Below are 22,450 nucleotides of genomic sequence, written 5' to 3'. Positions count from 1 at the left end.
TGCGATAACTGCAACTGAACATAAGGGCTGAAAGTCAAGATTATTTTTTTTGGTTAAAATAAATTTTTTATTTCACCAAGTAATGACTTTATATGCATCTAACTCATTTGGACTATTGAGTCAGTTTCTCAGATATTTACATACATTTCTATACTTGCCTAGACTATGTACCAATTCAACCTATCTAATACACATTTCCATTTACAATTATTTTGACCTTTAATATGTAATTATATAGCTATATCTCTTGTTCTCTGTCTGACTTCTTGCTTCTTCAATTGAAACCTTCTAGCATTTCTTTCACCCCATATATGATAAACTGTAGCTGCAAAGAGGAATCCCAATATGTGTGTCCATGATCTGGTGCTAACTCTGCTTGCCACCCATTGCACTTCTTCCTGCCAGTTCCCTATCATTCTCTGTATGCCTAGCCAGCCCAATATAGAACTCCACATATGTTGTGAGTAAGAACATTCAAATAACATATACTCCAATGTTTCATCTCTTCCAGTTGAGCACAGTACACACCCTTTGTCAACTTGGATTCCCCATCTCTCTAGCCTGTCCACAGTAGCCATTCTGTTCTGTATTGCTAGCCATAGAATAAATTGATGTCTGGGAATAATGTTTTGGATCAGTACTGCTTGCTTCCATTCTACTTTCTGAAATTGTGGTGTAAAGAATTTGTATGCTTTCTTGATGCTAAACTTTTCTTGTGATTCAAAGCTTCTTAGGATTGTTGCAGGAATAACCATAATTCTGTAACCAGTGTCTTGCCTCCAATATTTTCCTAACTAGCCAGCAGGCTTGTTTAGGAATAGGACAATCTGATATAGTCTTCTGCTTTATGTAAAAACAGTGAATCCATTTCACCCATAGACTGTCTTTCTTCTGGTTGGCAGCCCACAACAGTTTGCAAATTGCTGACTTATTCCATCTGTAGAAGTCTAGTATGTTCAGGCCTCCAGCTGCTCTAGGCATGCATAGTTTCTCCCAAGCAACTAGAGCTTTTTTAGACACCTCATTTGTACCTGTCCATAGAAATATTCTACATATACTAGTTACCATATTAATAATCTTCTTAGGCAGCAAGAAGATCTAAGCCCAGTAAGTCTGCATCTCGAACAGGATACTTTTTATTAGTTGCAACCTTCCACTGTATGATAATAGTTTGGTTGACCAGCATCTAACTCTTGTAATCATCTTCTCTACTAGGGGTAGACACTGATGAACTGTAAGCTTCCTTGAAGATAGAGGGACACCTAGGTATCTGAATGGAATTTCTCCAGTAGCAAATCCCATCTTTTGTATAATCTGGTATTTGAATTCATTAGACACCCCTGCTATATACAATGAACTTTTTTCCAGATTGGCTTTAAGTCCAGACACTTCAGAAAAATGATAAAAGCCTGCAGCATCAACTGGATTGAAATTTTGTCTGCCCTGCAACATAATAGCAGATCATCTGCAAAACATATATGAATTAGATTGAGCTTTGAACATCTGGGTGATAGTTAAAGTCAGGATTAGCATTCAACTGTTTCAAGGTTCTGTTCAAGTACTCCATTGCCAATACAAACAGGTAGGGTGACATTGGGTCCCCCTGCCAGAGTCCTTTTTTGCTTGGAATCTGGTAGTCAGTCCTCCATTGATCAACAAGGCATAACTGACAGTTGAAACACAAGTCACTATCCAATTTACCATCTTCACAGGAAAACCAAATTCAGGCAACACCATCTGTAAAAAATTCCACTCCATTGAATCATAGGCTTTCCTAATGTCAATCTTTACCATACATCTAGGTGACACCCATTTTCTAGAGTATCCTTTCACCAATTCATGAGCTACTATGACATTGTCTAGTATACTCCTCCCTTCAATAAAAGCTGACTGAGATGGACCTACTATCATATCCACTACTGTCTTCAACCTTACGGTTAATATTTTAGCAATAGTCTTGTATATAGTTGAACAACAAGCTATTGGTCTAAAATCTTTAACCAAAGTGGGAGCTGGAACATTAGGAACCAGGGTTATCGTAGTACAGTTAATTTCTTTCAGAAGCTGGCCATTCTCAAAGAATTGCATAACTGCTATTATTATGTCTTCCCCAATAATATTCCAGTTTGCTTTAAAGAACTCAGTTGGGAAGCCATCAATTCCTGGAGCTTTATCATTGGGAAGGTTTTGAACAATTTGACTTACCTCCTCTCTAGTAATAGGCTTAATCAAATCTTTCTATTGGTCAATAGTTAGGCATGGACCATTCCTTGCAACTGTTGTATCAATACAAGGCAACTCCTCAGCAGTAGTACCCAATAGCTTCTTGAAGAACTGAAGAAATTCTTGTTGAATTAGTTTTGGATAAGTGATTAGTACTCCTTGTTCATTCTGTATAGTAGAGATCCTGTTCCTTGCCTGTCTAGCTTTCATATGAGCATGAAAGAATCTGGTATTAGAGTCCCCTGAGGAAATCATGTAGCTCTGTATTTCTGTCGAAGGACTCTTTCATGAATAGTGCCCCATTTTTCCATCTCTATTAGTATCTCTTTCTCTTCATTGATCAGGCTACTGTTAAACAAGTCTTCTGCTAACTTGTCTTGAATTTCCCCCAATTTTTGCTTCAAATTCATTATCCTGCCTTCTAATGATGAGTATTATTTATTCAACTGTTTAGTCTCTGCTTCCACCAGCTTCAACTTCTACCACACTCCATACATACAATGCCCCTCAATAGTCTGTTGCCACACATTCTGAACAATTGCCTTGAAAGCATCCTGTTGTAATAGGACATTAAGCAGTCTGAATGGCTTCTTAAGGTATTGTATAGCTATCACAGTGTTAATTACAATGGGAGAGTGATCTGAACACTCAGGATTCAGATAATTGGCTTCAATACTACCATAAGTTTGTAACCATTCAGCATTACCAAACACCCAATCAATATGACTATATATCCTTTCATTCTCATCTCTTTTGTTGCACCAGGAAAAAAAACTGCCACCCTTTTCTAGTTACCTGTCCCACTCCCAAATCTGTGATACAATTCTGGAAATCCACAGTCTCAACAGGATAAACTAGTACTCCATTAACTCTATCATCACTAAACAGTATGGTATTAAAGTCTCCCAATAGGATCCAAGGTCCATTTATAGAACCTTTAATGTTCCTTAGTTGATCCCACAATGGTTTTCTCCCTGCAATAGTATTGTAACCATACACATATGTCAATTCACAATTGAATTGAGATTGTCTATCCTCAATAAAACAGTGAATCAACTGTGCAGTACTATATCTAATATTCACAGCAACTGAAACTCTCCTCCATCCAACCCATATTCTTCCATTAGGGGCATGAGTATAGTCTGTATAGAACTCCCAATCATTTCCAAACTTTCTGATAACTTTTACAGCTTTATGTTGTTTAACTCTAGTCTCAAGGCAACCAATCAGATCTATCTTTTATCTAAGCAAAAAATCCTTGAATTCTTTTTGCTTTTGGGCTTCATTACGCCCTCTAATATTCCAGGAAAAAAAGATCATGGAGGTTGTTTCTTAGCAAGTCTCTGACTTACTCTCTTTTCAACTGCTTCTTCATAACATCTCAAGGCTGAGTATTGGTTTATCCCCAGAGTTTCCTCTGAATCACTATCCAAATCTTCCTCCTGGTGACTCTGTACCTCATGCTGATTTCCCTGCCTTTGTCCTTGAAACACTACTACCTACTTCCCACTTCTTTGAACTTGCACTTTGGTAAGAGTACTATGATCTTCCTCGACTGCAATAGGATTTTGTGGCTTGATATTTGGTTTGTCCTACTTAACCTTCCATTCTTTCTTCTCCTGTGATGGCTTCTGCTTCCCTTTTTCTGACCTTTCTGTTGGACATTTTGTTCCTGCTGATCCTCTCTTCCACAACTTTCAGTGAAATGCCCAAAATGTGCACAGTTTTGACAGAATCTAGGCTTCCACACATAGTCTATGTCTTGCTCCCATATGGTTCCATCAGATTTTTCAATAGCTATCACCTCTAGAAGTTGCTGAGTTATGTCCATCTCAATGAGGACTCTAGCATATGATATCCTATCTCCTGTTGCTGTCAATTTATCAGTACATATTGGCCGACCTAGATAGCTAACCAACCTGCCCAAATTCTCCTCAGTCCAGCATTGAAGAGGTAGCTTAGGAAATGATACCCATAGTGGAACAAGTCGCAGAGGCTCTTGTTCATTTTGAAATCTGGTATCCATTCCTTTAAGATCATCGGCCTACTATTGAAAGTATACGGTCCATTCTGAAGCAATAATTTCTTATCATCCTCCGATTCAAATTTGAATATGAAGTATCCATCATCATGAAGGAATACTCTGGGAGTTGACACAAATTGCCAAACTCCATACACAAATTATAGCAGCTCTTTGAAACTAGGCATACCTCCTAATACATAGCCAATTAAAGCATTTCTCCATTGCCTACTCTGTTTCTCCATCTCGATCTCATTTAATTGCACTACTTTAACTCCATTTTTTATGACCGGAGGGAAAAACTTCAATTGCATACCTAGATGTTGAGCTGGATTGTTTATCACCACATCCGCCATAGTAGGTCCTTCAGCTTCAGAGTTTACTTTGATCGGACTTGGTACAACTTGTTCCTTAGGGAAATTCAGTCTTCGAACAGGAGAATTAGTTGATTCCTCCTTCTGTAACATCACCGGCATCGTTGTTTCCTATTGCATGCAGCTTGATCCTTCTCCAGACGCTACCCAATTACTCAATTGCTATGGTTCCATAGCTTGAGGGACCCCTGACTGTGGAGTAATAACCCTCATATCACCATCTACCTTCATCATAGTGGTCGAAGCTTTGCCTGCCTGCCGTTTTCGGCGCGGAATCGCTGATAGAGCACGTTAGCAAACCTCTACTTAACGTGCGCTTTCAGACCAAACTTAACCGCTCATTTGTTTTTCAAGTTAGAAAGAATAATAAGGTGAGAATTGTCGAATTTCAAGTCAAGATTTTATCTTTATTCTCTAATTTTTTAACCGTAGACTCGGTAGGATGCAATTTGGGGAGGAGATTTTCACCTAAAAACTTTGGGTAGGTGATTTTAATCTATTTCTAATCATATTCCATTAACAAATTTTAGATTTTAACATCAAAATCATATGAATCAAAGTGAAAATTTGTGAAACTTTGTAATGTTTTTTGAAAAATAAGAAATTGAGTTTTGAGAGTCAATTTGGACTTGAATTTTGAAACTAATCACATATATAATCCGAACTTTGACCGGGCGGGCCCCGGGTTGACTTTTATTGACTTTTTGGGAAAAGTGTAATGCCCAAGGGCATCCATTCCATGATGGGCGAGTTCAGTTGTCCCTGGAGATCATCATTTAGCTGAGACCACTTATCAGCCTTGTCCTTTGCCACCCGGAGTTGGTCCTTGGCCACCCGGAGTTGGTCCTTGGCCAATGCCAGCTCCTCTTTTGTAGCCTCTTTCTCCGAAGCTAGTAGATCCATTATGCCCTTCCATGCCTGGGTCGTGGCCTTGACCTCATCCATCTCCGCCCGAAGCTGGTCGATCAGTTCTATCTTCTCTTGGACCAAAGAAGTTATGTTTTTAGTCACCATGAGTAGCTTCAAAGATCTTTACCTTCTCGACCAGGTCGGCGTGCTCCCGCTTCAAGGTTGAGGTCTCCTTCAGGGCCTTTTCCAGCTCAGCCTGGAGATTCAGGAGGTTCTTGAGGAACTCGTCTTGTTGCTTACTAAGAGCCCTGTACATGTCCTTCTTTAAGCCCGAACTCGAGCTGGCTGATCTCCAAGCGGAACCGAAAGAAGCTTTCATGATGAAGCACTGAAGCCTGAAAAAATGATGAAGTTATACCAACTCGTCTAAAACTAAGCAAGATTCAAAACGGGGTACGAAAGGTAGATGCCTTACCCGGTTCAGCGCCTAATGTGCCTCGTTAAAGAGGCTCGACAATCCCACTTCATTCATCTTTGCCTGGTCCTCCTCGGTCACCAGGCATCGAAGGCAGTTGGCTACACCCACCGGAGCAGACAAGGCTCGGGCATCTGCTAGGATAGTAAGAATGACAGTTCTCTTGCGCTCAGTTGTCAACTCTCGGGGCAGGGAATTGCTTCACTAATTCTTGGTTTGAGCTCGGTTCACCCGCTTCTGATGTCTCATCTTTTTTCGAGACCTCCAGGTGACCAAGCCCGAAAAAGTCCTCCAGAGCGGCCATATCCATGCCATCAAAGAACGTGTTGAGAGCATCATCTGGGCTCGAGTGTTGTCTCGCTTGATTTCTCTTTACCCAAATGAGCCTCTTCGAGCATGGACTCAATATAGGACGACATCTCCATGATGTCAATGACACCAGCTACCTCCTTTAAGACAGGAGCGGTTTCTTGGGAGGTCGCAACCTCCGTCTCTCCCTTTGGTTCCCGAGCTAGAGGGGGATTGACCTTGTGGTCACCTTTCTCGTTCGTCTCCAGCTACCCCTCATTGAGGGGCGACCCGTGAGCAATGAACTCAAGGTCATCGTCCTTAGGATAATCCCTGAGCCGGTAGAGGGAAGAAGTGTTTGTTACTGAAAGCCCCAGAAAATTTCACTGTGCAATTTAAGGTTTTGGGGTGCCAAGTTAAGCTAAAGTGTTCAGAAGTAGTAAAAATTTATCTGCGCATCGAGTTTGCGAGCCGCGGGTCGGACTTTTTGGGTTAAAGGATGCACTAAGGTGTTCAGGTATCTTTTTGGCAGAAGAACGGAATTCTGCGATCTAATTGCGGCCCCATAATCGATATGCAGACTGCACTCCCATCACAAAGTGAAGCAGAAGTTGAGCTAAGTTGAAGACCATTATGCGGCTCACTAAATTGGGTGAGAAGAACTCGATATGCTTAAACTCCTAATTGTTCCTACGTGTACTTAATGTACTGATTGAGTGTGTCTTGCCTTTGATAATCTATAAAGATGTTTGAGAATAAATTAAGTGAATTAGGGAAATAGAGTGTGGCCCACGTGCCAAGAACCTAAGTTATAATTGTGCCTACTCATGCCTATGAAATGAGTAAATGTGAAATAGGTTGTGAAATGAGCCTCAACTTTACTATTTTTAAATGACTTCAAAAATAGAATGGCCTATAGGCTTTTGTACTCAATTCATGCTTATGAGTGGTTGTTTTTAACTAATTCTTTGTCTTCTAAATACATCCAATGTGACTCGGATTCTTACATACTTCGGTGTTGAAATTGTACATTGTCGTGATTAGAAAATAGTAATTCAAGAACAATTGGTGTATTGCTTGCTTATGGTTTGATGCGTGTTTCTATTGTTGGTTGGTATGTCTCTTCCTTTAGGAGGAATCCTTTTTAGTTAAGGTGCCATTACTAATGAACTTAAGGTATATGATTTCTGAAATACTCTATATGCTGGTAATTAGTGATGATCCTTGAAATTAAATGAAATGAAAGTTTGGAATATAAATAAAATGCAGCCATATTGTACACGATGGTACTACTCTTGTAACAACTTTCTTTCGCATCACCATGTCAGACCATATTGTCTGTGGGAAGATGGCCTAGCGGATCGGGCGTGATCGAACTCCGTGCTAACATAGACGATGGTATATCGGTGCTAATGATCTCCCAACCAAAAATACAGTTATATTATTTTATTTTCGCACTTTAAAAGAAATCTTTTATGTCAGAAATATGCGGTCCGCGAAAGGGAGATTCAGAGAGTTGTATTTTTAGGGTAAATGACAAGCGCGGTCCGCGTCAGAATTACGCAGCCACGATTGAAATTATGCGGTCCGCGAAACTCATCTCAACCCAGATCCAAATATGAAAAACGCAGACCGCGGTCAGAATTACGCGGCCGCACAACCTCCGCAGGGATATTTTTTTCCGAAAATTTCAGCTTAGTATAAATAGATCTTTTTGACATTTTTAGGTCATGTTATGTTTTAGCTGAGCACATGAGAGGCTGCACATTCCGTTTTGGGCAATTTTGTACAGAATTATCTCTCAACATTAGATTTTCATCTTTTAATCTAGTATTATGAATTTCATCTTTATTTTTCCTCTTTAATTTCTGTTATTTCCATGAGTAGCTAAACCCATAGCTAGGGTTGTGACCCAACCCTAGTGTGGGTATTTGACGGGTATTGAATTTTAGGGCTTGAATGTGTATGGGTTAGTGATATTTAGCCTAGTTCTTGGTAGAACTATAGAATTAGTGGTTGCAAACACTGATTCATGCCTTTATGACTTTGTCTCCACTTGAGAAAGAGGGACTAAGTCTAGGAAAAGTAGGCTAACAAGGAATTGGGGTGAACTCAAGAAATTGATAGCCCCAATTAAAGGGTTAAACCTAGAGATAGTAATACCCGACTTGAGCTAATATCACTTGAATTGCATGAATACCCATTTGGACTTGAGAAAGGCAAATTGAGCAAAATCACTCAAACTACCGAGAGGTATAGAGTGACTACCTGGGTGTGATAGTAATATCACGATCCCAACTAATCACACGATTATCCTAGATTTTGCTACCCGTTAGATATCCACCTAGGTGGAAGTTACTACCCTAGTCCCTTTAAATCCTCGAAAATCAACAACAAAAATATTATACTTAGTTTCAAATATTGCATGCAATATAATAAAGTTAGAAGTAGAATCAAACCAAACATTTGTGAAAGTGTAATTAAGAGCGAAACCCGCATTTAGCTTAGATATAAACCTAATTCCAATTATTAACTCCTTGTGGATTCGATGCCGACCTAGTTGGGTTAAAACTGCATCAACCATCCTCTCTACTCAATCGTAGTGTAGGCTTGGACCCGATCAATTTTTGCCGCCGTTGTCGGGGGCTTAGACGGTTTTAGCTATAAATCTGAGTATTTGTGTGTTTTGTTTTTCTTTCTTTTCGTTTATCTAATTTCTGTGTGAATTGCTTTTAGGTACCAAATGTCTCTTAACAACGAAGCTCTTGGAAATTTGCCATTGGGGGAGGAGGTAGATGATGATCACGTGGATAAGATTCAACCCGAACCTCAAGTACAAAGGAGAGGCCGACCGCCTCATGATAATATCCCAAACCCTCCCACACCTCCTCCAAGGGCAGCTTACCGGGTGTTGCCCAATGAAGGCTATGCAAGTGCAATAGTCCCACCCCGGATTAGGGCGGGCAACTTTCAAATAACCAAAGTCATGATTGCACTGTTGGAATAGAGGGGTTTCTTCACCGGAGCTCCACACCAAAATGCCTACAAACATCTCAAAGGTTTAGTTGACACGTGCTGGGGGAGCAAGCAAACTAATGTCTCCGAGGACGCATTGAAGTTAAGGCTTTTCCCATTTTCTCTAAGGGGGGAGGCTTTGGATTGGCTAGAAAGGTTACCCAACCATTCCATCACCACTTGGGATGAGTTGGTCGAGAAGTTCATCGCAAAGTTCATTTCTCTGGGACATATGGCAACGCTAAGAGATGAGATCCTTGCTTTTAAACAAGAGCCAAATGAACCATTACATGAGATTTGGGAGAGGTACCGCACAATGGTAAAGGAGTGCCGGAACAACGATAAGACTGAGGCCATGTTTCAACAGACCTTCTACAGGCGGATAAACACTACAAACCAATGTGTAGTTAACCAACTCGCTGGGGGGAACTTCATGAACACGCCATATGCCAAGCGTGTGAAATACTTGATGAGATGGCGGATACCTCTTCGGCATGGCAAAGTAGAGCTAATGTGCCACAAGGTGACCCTAATGTTATTCACCTACACAAAGAGCTACATGACCGTGGCCAAGCGATAGGGGAGTTGACTACTACCATGAACCAATTGGCCAAAGCTCAGTTGCAACAAGTTCAAGGGCCAAAACAAGTGAATGCTATGGAAGGAGTGAATATGATGATAAACAAGAGAAGGCAACGAGGTCAACAAGTTCAAAACAATCTGGATCAATTTGAGCAAAGTGGTAGTGGGTGCAATCAAGATGATTCATATGATGATCAAAGTGAAGAGGTTCAATATGTCAACAATTATCAAGGTCAACTAGGCAATGCTCCGAATCAACAACAGTGGAGATCACAGGGAAATCAAGGAAATTGGTGCATTATACGGTCAAAATTAGGGAAGACCGACTAGAGGCTTCCAGGGCAGTTCGAGCCCGGCCCCGATGGGATCAAGGCAAAGACCAAGGCTCGTCCAGGAAGCACTCGCCTCGGCAGGGTACGTCAAAGACTCATCATGGTATACCTCGAGGCCGTATGAAAATCGACGGCCGTCATGGAAAGGCAGGAAACCCCCGGAGAGCACGTGTTGAGGACTGACAAAGTATGCAAAAATAGTATAAATCCATGCTGAGCCATTGCACAGCTGTACGAGTAGCATTTCTTTTTTATTTATTAGACATGTGCTATGCTGGGATTGACCCCTCCTATATAAAGGGGACCTTTGTCATTTTGTAAGGGACCTCGATATTGAATAACATACAACATTCTCTGCTCTATTTGCTAATACTACTGTTCTTCACATTTATTGCTTATTCTTACATTGTCCATTCATTATTCATTTATTGTTCTTCATTTATTGCTCATTATGATCATCAAAGGCCATCTTCAAGGCCATCTTCAAGGCCCTCATTACCATTGATTCTCTATCAATAGTTCATCGTTATTAGCTCCGTCTAGACCTCGAGGTCCTGCTTCAGCTAGCTCGAGGCCCAGCTTTGTGACTCCATTGGTTTGCATATCTTATTCTCTTTACTCATACCTAGCATCTATTTCTTAAAAACTAATATTAAAATAAATCATATATTTTTAGAACCACAAAATCAAATATAATTGTAGTTACCATTTTTAAGGTAAACAGTTAGGCGCCCACCGTGAGGCTAAAAATAATAGTGATTGTTTTGGTGCTAGTTTTCTTAAAACACAAGTTATTCTTCACACTTGTTCTTGTCCAAGAATATCTGATTTCAGGTCAAAATATCTAGCTCAGCAAATGCACGCGAAAACAACGGTATTGGATTTCAGGGAGAAAATAGTGCAGACGCCGGTATACCACCGCAAAACCCAGGGGTAGCACCAGCAGATGCCGGTATACCACCGCAAAACCCAGGGGAGGCACCAGCGCAGGTCCACATCGACGTAACTTCACGGAACGCTGTGCATGTCGACGTAAGCTCTCCTATCGATGGAAGTGTGCGCGGTGAGGAAAGAAACGTTAGTCTTCAAGTCATTTTTGAAATGTTGCAAGCACAACAAATAGCTATTGCTCAGCTGCAAAGTCACCAAAAAGCTCCAAGTACATTAGCACAGGAAACGGCTCCTCAGGTCGAGCAGGTACCGGAGAGGTCGAGTAACAACGGGTCAGCAACAGACCCCGCTATTATGAAGATGTTCGAGGACCTCACCAAGAGGATTGAATCAGGAGAAAAGAAGATGGAGGATAACGATAAAAAGGTGGAAACTTATAACTCGAGGGTCGATCAGATCCCGGACGCACCTCCGATCTTGAAGGGCGTAGACTCAAAGAAGTTCATACAAAAACCATTCCCACCAAGCACGACTCCAAAGCCCATCCCGAGAAATTCAGAATGCCCGATGTCCCAAAGTATAATGGGACCACGGACCCCAATTAACACGTTACCGCTTACACTTGTGCTATAAAAGGGAGTGACTTAAAGAATGAAGAGATCGAATCCGTCCTGCTGAAGAAATTTGGAGAGACACTGTCGAAGGGGGCCGTGATGTGGTACCACAACCTACCCCCGAACTCGTCGTTTGCCCTGCTGACAGACTCTTTTGTGAGGGCACACGCTGGTGCCATCAAGGTCGCCACCAGGAAGTCCGATGTCTTCAAAATCAAGCAGAGAGATGTCACGACCCAAACCGATGGGCCGCGATGGGCACCCGGTACCTTACTCAACCGAGTACCAATGTAACGTATCTTTCTTATTACATCATCATATACATGTGACATACGTGCCTAATAGGCCAACATGATCATTTATAAACTCAAAACATAGGCCAACAAGGCCGTACAATCTTTCACGTATACGACATATGTCTACAAGCCTCTAAGAGTACATAAATGTCAAAAGGTCGGGACTGGGCCCCGCCATACTAAACAGTACATGTCCTAATCACACTGACCACATAAGCAACTCCGGAGCAAATGGAGCGCACCAACACCTTCCGCTGAGCTGATAGACCACTTGGAGGACTCTCGACCTGTCAATCAAGAACTGCCGGCATGAAACGCAGCGTCCCCAAGCAAAAGGGACGTCAGTATGAATAATGTACCGAGTATGTAAGGCACATAAATAAGTACATAACAGACATGGAAGAAATATAGAGTAACTGACTCAACCTGTAAGTCTGGATAGCTCTATAAATCATGAAATAATTATAGTGTCATGCATATGCGTATGAATGTCATGTCGTGCATAGGTACATGTTTCATAACATCATCAGGCCTCTGAGGGCATCCCATCATATCATCTCGGCCACTGTGGGCAAAATCATCAACGTATACCAGCTGATCAGGTGGTGGTGTGTATATAACGCCATAACCTTTTCCCATATCCCATATAAATATAGTATACATATACATGCGTATATAACGCCGTATGATCATGGGTCACTGTGCATGTATAAATGCATGAAATGCATATGAAATACGTTAATAAAATCTCTCGGTACGTCATAAGGCCATTATGCCTCTGATTAATATCATGAAATAAACTTTACCAACTTACGTATTTTTGAGACCCATGAACAGATGATAGAACAATATGACATATGGGAGGATAAGAATATACACATCTCTAGCATTTCTACGAATAGAGTAATTTATGGAAGTTGTGCATTTTCTCGTTTCGTTCATGTCGTATAGATCATGCCAAAAAGAAAGAAGGGATAGCTTTAACATACCTGGAGTAGGGCAAACTCCGTATAATATCCTTGAAGATTGTACCGTACACATTGTAACCGTAAAATTTTACGTTGCTACGATTCTAACAATTTCCGTTGGAAACCTTCATGGATTGAATTTATAACCCCAAAATCGGATTGAATCTGTTCGTGAAGTCTTGAACGAAATCAGGCTTCTGTTCTCTGAAGTCTTGAATTAGTAAATATGTTGTATGTTTTTTCTTAGGATTTTTTTGACGTTCTGATTCTCTTCTTGTCCAAATGAAGGATGTAACAAGACTTATAAGTCTTGGTATGCTAAATTCCAATTTACCTTAGGTTGCCACCTAGGCATAAATGACTAAGTCATTCTTAGTCTTGTGGCTTTGTGCCACGTTTTTGGGGTGAAATTTATTAATTTTTATCCACTTATTACTTAATTGGGTAATGTCCCATTATCCGGTAATTAACTAATTACCCGTATAATTTAAAAAATTGCCTTGAATTACTTAAAATTTTACTTATTTTTAATACACTTTATATATCCCACTATCATGGTCACATGGTACCTTGTATGGTACTAGTTCATAAATATCGCGTATTAACGCTCGGCCTGTATTTTACCCCCGCATGCCAAACATGGACAAGCTTCATTTTCTTTGACTTGCTTCCCCTTTCACCTTCACGAATTTATTCATCACTTGTGAAATAGCATAATCCTTATAATCTCCAAATAATCTTTTACTTGGAGTGATGTCAATTACCTTATGAAAAATTCAACGTACAATACTACACGGTGCAATATCGTCGTAATTTAATACTGTGAAGCGTAACATGATCGTAATATAATACTGCGGGACGTAACATCATCGTAATATATTACTGTAGAGGGTAACATTATCTTAATATATTACTGCAGAGCATAACATCGATGTAATACTGCTGGGCGTAACATTATTCCCCCTTTGGAACATTCGTCCTCGAATGTTGACTGATGCACTTATTATTTTCATTAACTTTGTCTTCCGAATACTTTAGAACTTCCCTTGCCATCTAGTCGACTGTTCTTTGAATAAGTCCAAAGTCCAGGGCATTCCACCCTTAGGCCTCCTTCTCACACCATAACTTGTAGCGAAATCCTTCCAATCTCGTAAATGTTGCTACCTTCCATCATGCAGCCTGTTCAATTTTGACGTTGTAAGTGTGCCCAATCTATAGGCTTCATATACAGAGCTTGATAAGATGTCCCTTTGGGCATCTATGAGTATAATGAAGTTCTTTGCTCGGTACTTTGTTGATTCACGAATATTCCTATATCTTATCGCATAGGTCCGTTTAGCCATTTACTGCCACAAATCATACTTTAATTTATTGTTGCTGAGGTCTGCTACCAAATCCAAGCTTACTCTCGTTGCTTATTCCATATATATAAATCTAAGTCCTTTAATGCTTCCTTATTACTGCTCATCTTTAGAATGACGGCCTACTCTCATCTCATACATTGTGACTTTTATCCATCCATTGTTGATTCACCTCAATATTGATCTACAATATACTATTGATAGCTTGAAATTTCTTACGTAATACTTTGCCACTAGGGCTTACATTGCACCAAGGAATATTCGAAGTGATTTTCCTGATCCACTTAGCGGCAATACTGTACTTCAATAACCGTATTCTATAGAATCCCAAGGTGATTCTCTTACGTGGGTATTTTAATCCCGTACAATTCATGAATCCCTTCTTCTTCCTATTTTCTTCAAATCATTACTCAATCGAAGGCCCAAACGTCATCATTTATCTATCACAATCACACCCTCATTCCACTACCAGGGCAACATTCCAATTCTTCTAGATGTTATTAGTCTTAGACTCCTTTGAGTTCATTCAGGCTATGCTGAACTTTCTATAACTTAGTGAAACCATTAGCTCTCTTATTTTCATGGGCTTAATCCTGAGGACTTATCCATTCTCGTTACCTTCTCACTCACCCTTTCTTATCCTTACTCCTGCCATAAAACTCTGTCGCTTTACTATACTTTAGCTTGCAACCCATACGTATCTATTTACACTCTTCATAGCCTTCCATCAACTTGCTTGCACAATAGATTTCCTTGTGTTATTCTGGAATATCAAGCAAGACATCGCCTCGTCTCTAACTCTTCTTTACTCTCTTGACTAGATCTCTCGGTACATAGAAACCATAGGCTGGAAGGTACAACACTGACGATGCCGCTATCAATCCTGGATACTGAATCCCAACACTTCTAGCCTTCTATCCGAAGTATGGACTATTCACAACCTTCTGCATTTTAGTATCCCGTACGTTATTCACCTTTTACCTTACTCACCTTAAAACCTCGTATCGTATCTTCTATCTTCTTCATGACCTCCCTTCCACATAGGTATAATTTTCGTCCAACTCTTGAAGCTTTAATATAATACTTGTACCTCTGGTGCAGACATAATCCGGTGGGAGCTTCGTACTGACTTCTTATGAGGCTGGTACTTTTTTTTTAACTGGCTTTATTGTAGGGTCGTTATAGTATATGGTTGGTGTACTTTATCTCTTGTACCTCTGATATTAAGAGTGATCCTACAATGTTCTCAATCACTAGGTCTATAATTTTCTGGGTCCAGTAATCAGACTCTTGATTTACTTAGTTGATGTAACTTTTTTTTAGTTTCTTCTTCCCTCTGATCGACCTTTATGTAGGCTTAAGCTATCTTCCAATCTGCGGCTCATGGTATTACTTTATCCCTGGGCTCAATTCTTTATTTAACTTATACCGGAGTCTTCTACGGTTGTATGATGTCAACATATATGCTGCGTTGATAATACTCCGAAATTTTAAGTGTGCTCACAACGTAGCTAACTCTGGATCATTGATCGAATGATTCCTTTCGTTCCTTCTCAGTTTTCTTTAAACGTAAGCTATTACTTTTCCTGGTTTTCCTACCTCGTTGTTGCATGCATACTTAGCTTATCTTAGTTCCTACGCATGCCAAAATTTTCGTGTAACTCATATGATCTCTAATATTACTTTTGATTTTACTTCCCGTTCGTTAGACACGGTAGGTGCCCCTTTCATATAGTGTGCATACAATTTTGTTGCGAGATTGTTGTTATAAGACCGCTTCCTCCTCAGGTCACTGAGATTAGGTTCATGCCTTCTTCCTTAATTCCTCTGCTAGTCTTTCATTGTAGTATTTAGGGAAGATCCTTTGACTCTTGTAAGGTTGCGAGCACATTACATCATATTCCTGATAGAATTTTTGATGTTCGTACTTGCGTACATTTATCCTTATTTATTTACCTCCACACTCATGTGCTTGTAGGGTTGCTTCTGAACTGATATTTTGACTGTTTTCCTAGTGGCACTCTCTTTTATTTCCATAACACTCATATGGTAACTTTAACTACCCCGACTCCTATCTGAATATTTCTCAAGTATCACAATGTTATTACTGCGAGGCTGAATTCACTATATTGGATTTTACTATATTTATCTTGCAAGACCTGCTGATCTGTTAGTATCCTCCTGACTAGCCTTAACTAGGCTCTTCCTGAATCAACTACTAAGTACTCGTTGGCCCATTCTCATATCATTACTCTGCATAATCTTTCTTGGGTTATTTCCTTTGTCTTAACTTACATCTTGCATTGGCTCCTTACTTTCAATAACATCCTGGGCATAAACCTTGACTTCCTTTCCTTGACGTCATGCTTGCATAATATTCTGGAATCGTAGCATATCTATAGGATTTAGATAAGTGCAATCTCCTTCCTCATTTTTTTATCGCATTCTTCCTTTACCATTCCATAATTACTAGAACCACTTAATTCTGACTTAAGGCCATACACTCCATATTCCCCCCTTTTGGGGAGTACTCAGATTTAGTACTACGATGATTTACGTATAAATGTTTTACCTCTTCATATTTGGTGTCTTTTCACATCATCGATGACCCTTACTCGCCTTATGGTAATCCTTTTGTACCAAGGATAAAAAAATTCCTTACTCGCGAGGGTGACACTTAATGTAACTGGTACATATAGTCCCTTAAGCTTAACTTGGCCCACATTGCTTGCTTTAGGGAAGCGTCTTCCTGAATGACCATTCTCTGAATTTCTCATGAATCTTCTTCTGTTGTCCATTCTACTATTGTCAAAACGAAATCTGAAATTCTCATGATGCCGACTATTATCCAATCACTCAGTCCCTAATTCATGTTTAATTTATCTTGTTCATCAATCCATATTGGTTTCTATTACACTGGGATCTAACTTTTCCTTTTGGTAATCGCATCAGAATTGTGAACTTATTTCTCGAAATGAGGATATGACTTTATGGCCTATATTCTTTTGTTGTCTCAAGGCCTGTCACCTCTCGCTTCTTTCTTCACTTGACTGTAGATTCTATAAAACTGTCATTTTTTGATCTACCGTTTGTCATCTATGTATCACATCTTACTCATAATGCTTCCTTATCTCTCTATTCTTATTTTCCTGCTAATATTTTTGCCTATCCTTTTCTTTTGACAGCTTCAACAAGACATTCTTGTGCTTTTTACCTACCCTTGCTCCATCTACTGGCTCTTCAGACTGCCTAACATTCTCCCTCTGCTAGGGATGGGAGCCATACTAAGGTAATATTTATCCCCTCAAGGTGGAATCCTATCTTTGTAATACTCATATCTAGCTGTACTACTTTAGTGTACACCATCTGGGTGTCTCATAAGGAGATCTATTAGTACATTTGCAATATCCTTCGGAAATATAAACAAACGCAAATAGTTCATCCACCATTTTGGCTCACTCTAACTCCAGCCTGATCGTGATATTATGTCCTTTTCTTAAACCATATTTGTTAGCTCCCATAGAGCATAACCCAAATCGGGGTGGCCAATTATACATACCTCTACTACTGTTGAAGGTAAGTCAAAATACTTATATCTCTCTTCCTGAATGGTAAATAAGGATAATCTTTATTAACTGGGTACCTCGTACCCTTCTTCACCTGTCATCTTGCTGCAACTCGTGTCTAACTTTTGATTCAGTTATTCCTTTTTTTTACCATAAGACTGGATAAGTATTCTTTCCTAAAAGCTCCTTATCAAGAAACGTACACTTTTTAGTACACGCATGATCTGCTGAAGACTCTCATTTACTCATCATATGCAAGATGCAAAATCGAGTTCCTCTAGCTCAACACTTTCACAGCTATATCTCCCATCGATCGTCTTTTTGAATGTAGGCATCATCTTATTACGAATAGAAGTTCGGGATTTGAGTTCTTATAAGTGAGCTCTACCACACGATCTAGAATAAGAAGAAAGAGGGACAGTCTTAAATGCCCTGTAGCCTCCTGCTTATAAGTGTGGTGCACGAGACACCCATAAACAAGACTCTACTAGACATGGCTTGTAGACTCCCTAGGACAGAACTGCTCCAATACCACTTTTGTCACGACCCAAATCGATGGGCCGCTACGGGCACCCGGTACCTTACTCAACCGAGTACCAATGTAACATGTCTTTCTTATTAGATCATCATATACATGTGACATATGTGCCTAATAGGCCAACATGATCATTTATAAACTTAAAACATAGGCCGACAAGGCCGTACAATCTTTCATGTACACGACATATGTCTACAAGCCTCTAAGAGTACATAAATATCATAAAGGTCGATACTGGGCCCCGCCATACTAATCAGTACATGTCCTAATCACACGGACCACACAAGCAACTCCGGAGCAAATGAAGCGCACCAACACCTTCCGCTGAGCTGATAGCCTACTTGGAGGACTCTCGACCTATCTATCAGGACCTGCAGGCAAGAAACGCAGCGTCCCCAAGCAAAAGGGACGTCAGTACGAATAATGTACCGAGTATGTAAGGCACATAAATAAGTACATAACAGACATGGAAGAAATATAGAGTAACTGACTCAACCTGTAAGTCTCGATAGCTCTGTAAATCATGAAATAATTATAGTGTCATGCATATGCGTATGAATGTCATGTCGTGTATAGGTACATGTTTCATAACATCATCAGGCCTCTGAGGGCATCCCATCATATCATCTCGGCCACTGTGGGCAAAATCATCAACGTATACCAGCTGATCAGGTGGTGGTGCGTATATAACGCCATAACCTTTTCTCATATCCTATATAAATATAATATACATATATACGCGTATATAACGCTGTCTGGTCATGGGTCATTGTGCATGTATAAATGCATAAATTGCATATGAAATACGTTAATAAAATCGCTCGGTACGTCATAAGGCCATTATGCCTCTAATTAATATCATGAAATAAACTTTACCAACTTACGTATTTTTGAGACCCATGAACAGATGATAGAACAATATGACATATGGGAGGATAAGAATATACACATCTCTAGCATTTCTACGAATAGAGTAATTTATGGAAGTTGTGCATTTTCTCGTTTCGTTCATGTCGTATAGATCATGCCAAAAAGAAAGAAGGGATAGCCTTAACATACCTAGAGTAGGAGAAACTCCATATAATTTCCTTAAAGATTGTACCGTACTCTTTGTAACCGTAAAATTTTACGTTACTGCTATTCTAACAATTTCCGTTGGAAACCTTCATGGATTGAATTTATAACCCCAAAATCGGATTGAATCTGTTCTTGAAGTGTTGAACGAAATCAGGCTTCTGTTCTCAGAAGTCTTGAATTAGTAAATATGTTGTGTGTTTTTGCTTTAGGATTTTTTTGACGTTCTGATTCTCTTCTTGTCCAAATGAAGGATGTAACAAGACTTATAAGTCTTGGTATGCTAAATTCCAATTTACCTTAGGTTTCCACCTAGGCATAAATGACTAAGAGTCATTCTTAGTCTTGTGGCTTTGTGCCACGTTTTTGGGGTGAAATTTATTAATTTTTTTCCACTTATCAGTTAACTGGGTAATGTCCCGTTATCCGGTAATTAACCAATTACCCACATAATTTAAAAAATTGCCTTAAATTACTTAAAATTCTACTTATTTTTAATACACTTTATATATCCCACTATCATGGTCACATGGTACCTTGTATGGTACTAGTCCGTAAATATCGGGTATTAACGCTCGACCCGTATTTTACGCCCACATGCCAAACATGGACAAAATTCATTTTCTTTGACTTACTTCCCCTTTCACCTTCACGAATTTATTCATCACTTGTGAAATAGCATAATCCTTATAATCTCAAAATAATCTTTCACTTGGACTGATGTTAATTACCTTATGACAAATTCAACGTACAATACTACAGGGTGCAACATCATCGTAATTTAATACTGCGAAACGTAACATGATCGTAATCTAGTACTGCGGGACGTAACATCATCGTAATATATTACTGCAGAGGGTAACATTATCTTAATATAATATTGCAGAGCATAACATCGACGTAATACTGCGGGGCGTAACAAGAGAAAACGAGATGCTAAGGGAATTTGTATCCCTCTTTCAGATGGAGCGAATGGAATTACCACCAGTCTCCGACGACTGGGCAGTACAAGCCTTCTCTCAGAGCTTGAACGAGCTAAGCTCGATAGCTTCGAAGCAGCTAAAACAAGACTTGATCGAATATCCCGCCGTGACTTGGGCGGACGTGCACAACAAATATCAATCAAAGATCAGGGTCGAAGACGATCAATTAGGGGCCCCTTTGGGCTCAGTATATCCCAGTAGGCTCTTAACAAAGGACCAAAAGTTTACGGAAAGGGAGACAAGACCGAACAAGGAGAGATACCGGCCTTACATAGAAGATCGAAGGAACGCCCCGAAGCGTAATATGCCCCGAGGCGATCGAAGCTCAGATCGAGGAAAAGTTTCCGGGGGACTCATGAGTAAAGCCGGGTTCGATAGGTATACTAGGCCATCAGAGGCACCCCAACTATTAGATACAATTTCAGCGTCGATGTCTCAGGCATCATGTCGGCCATATGCCGAATCAATGATACCGGTGACCAAAACCCATACTGTGAGACCCTTCACAAAGGAAACCTAACTTGGTATGCTAGTATCACGGCACTCACGGTCATAAGACCGAGGATTGCATACAACTTCGAGAAGAGGTAGCCAGACTAATCAGCGAAGGGCATCTTCGAGAATTCCTTAGTGACCGAGCTAAAAACCACCTTCGGGAAAGAGAGGCGAAAAGGAAGAACGAACCAGAAGAACCGCAGCACGTCATCCACATGATCATCGGAGGGATCGACGCCCCACAGGGACCCATTGTCAAGCGAATGGAAATATCCATCACCAGAGAAAAGCGAACTCGGAGTTACGTACCAGATGATGCTCTCACATTCAGCGAAGAGGACATCGAGGCCTTGTCTCAGCCTCATAACGACGCACTGGTAATTTCTTTTCTTTTGAATAAATTTCAAATCAAACGTGCGCTTGTGGATCCAGGTAGCTCAGCCAACATAATCAGGTCGAGGGTGGTGGATCAGCTAGGACTGCTCGACCAGATCATACCCGCCTCCCAAGTCCTCAATGGATTCAACATGGCGAGCAAGACGACGAAAGGGGAGATCATCCTCCCGGTCAACGTGGCCGATACAATCCAAGATACCAAATTTCATGTCATCGAAGGTGACATGAGATACAACGCCTTACTTGGAAGGCCATGGATACACAGTATGAGGGCAATATCGTCAACCCTTCATCAAGTGATTAAATTTCCAACCAAGGACGGAATAAAAGCAGTGTACGAGGAGCAGCATGCAGCAAAGGAGATGTTCGCAATGCACGACATGGAACCAGTATCGGCGCCCTCCACCGCGAAGGAGCATTTAGACAAACAAACAGCCAAATAGCAACCGCAACTGACATTCTCGGCTACACCCCAATGAGTGAATAAAGGACCGTGCCACGTCCTCGCAGCGAGCAATTGAAACACATCGAGGCTCAAATGCTATCATTGCCAAGGTACGACCCTCTCCTTTTTTTTACGTTTTATACTGACTTATTCCAGGCACTCAATTGAAAGGAATCGAAGCACCCTTAGCTCGAAGACCTTGGGTTTTAAAGCATGCGTTGCGCTCTTTTTCCCTCGGACCGGGTTTTATGCCAAACGGGTTTTACCAGCGAGGTTTTAAACGAGGCAAAATCCATATGCTACCTAAGAGGAACTCATCAAGTATTCAAGGCTTCTCTTCAATCAACCTCAAATACTTGGGGGCATCACCCCAGGAGGTCCTCCCGGAAGAAATCAAACTATGTCTAGGGGGACCTCGATAGGAGAATATTGTATTGGGCCAAACGGTCAAATAAACCGTGTCCATGTAGAATAATCGAGCCTCAAAAAGCAAAAAACGTGTACGCATGTATCAAGTAACTGAGGAAGCCTCTTTGTTTATCAACACTTAGTGCCTCGAAGAAATTCACTACTATCACGAAAAACGGCCCAAGAGCCAAAAACGATCGAATACCCGGGGACTGTCATCAAACAGTCAGCTCAACAAGCCATCAAAGACTCGAATC

Source organism: Nicotiana attenuata, chromosome 8 (genome assembly GCF_001879085.1).
Source record: "Nicotiana attenuata strain UT chromosome 8, NIATTr2, whole genome shotgun sequence".
NCBI classification, from domain to species: Eukaryota; Viridiplantae; Streptophyta; class Magnoliopsida; order Solanales; family Solanaceae; genus Nicotiana; species Nicotiana attenuata.
Note: the sequence above shows the minus strand (reverse complement) of the source record.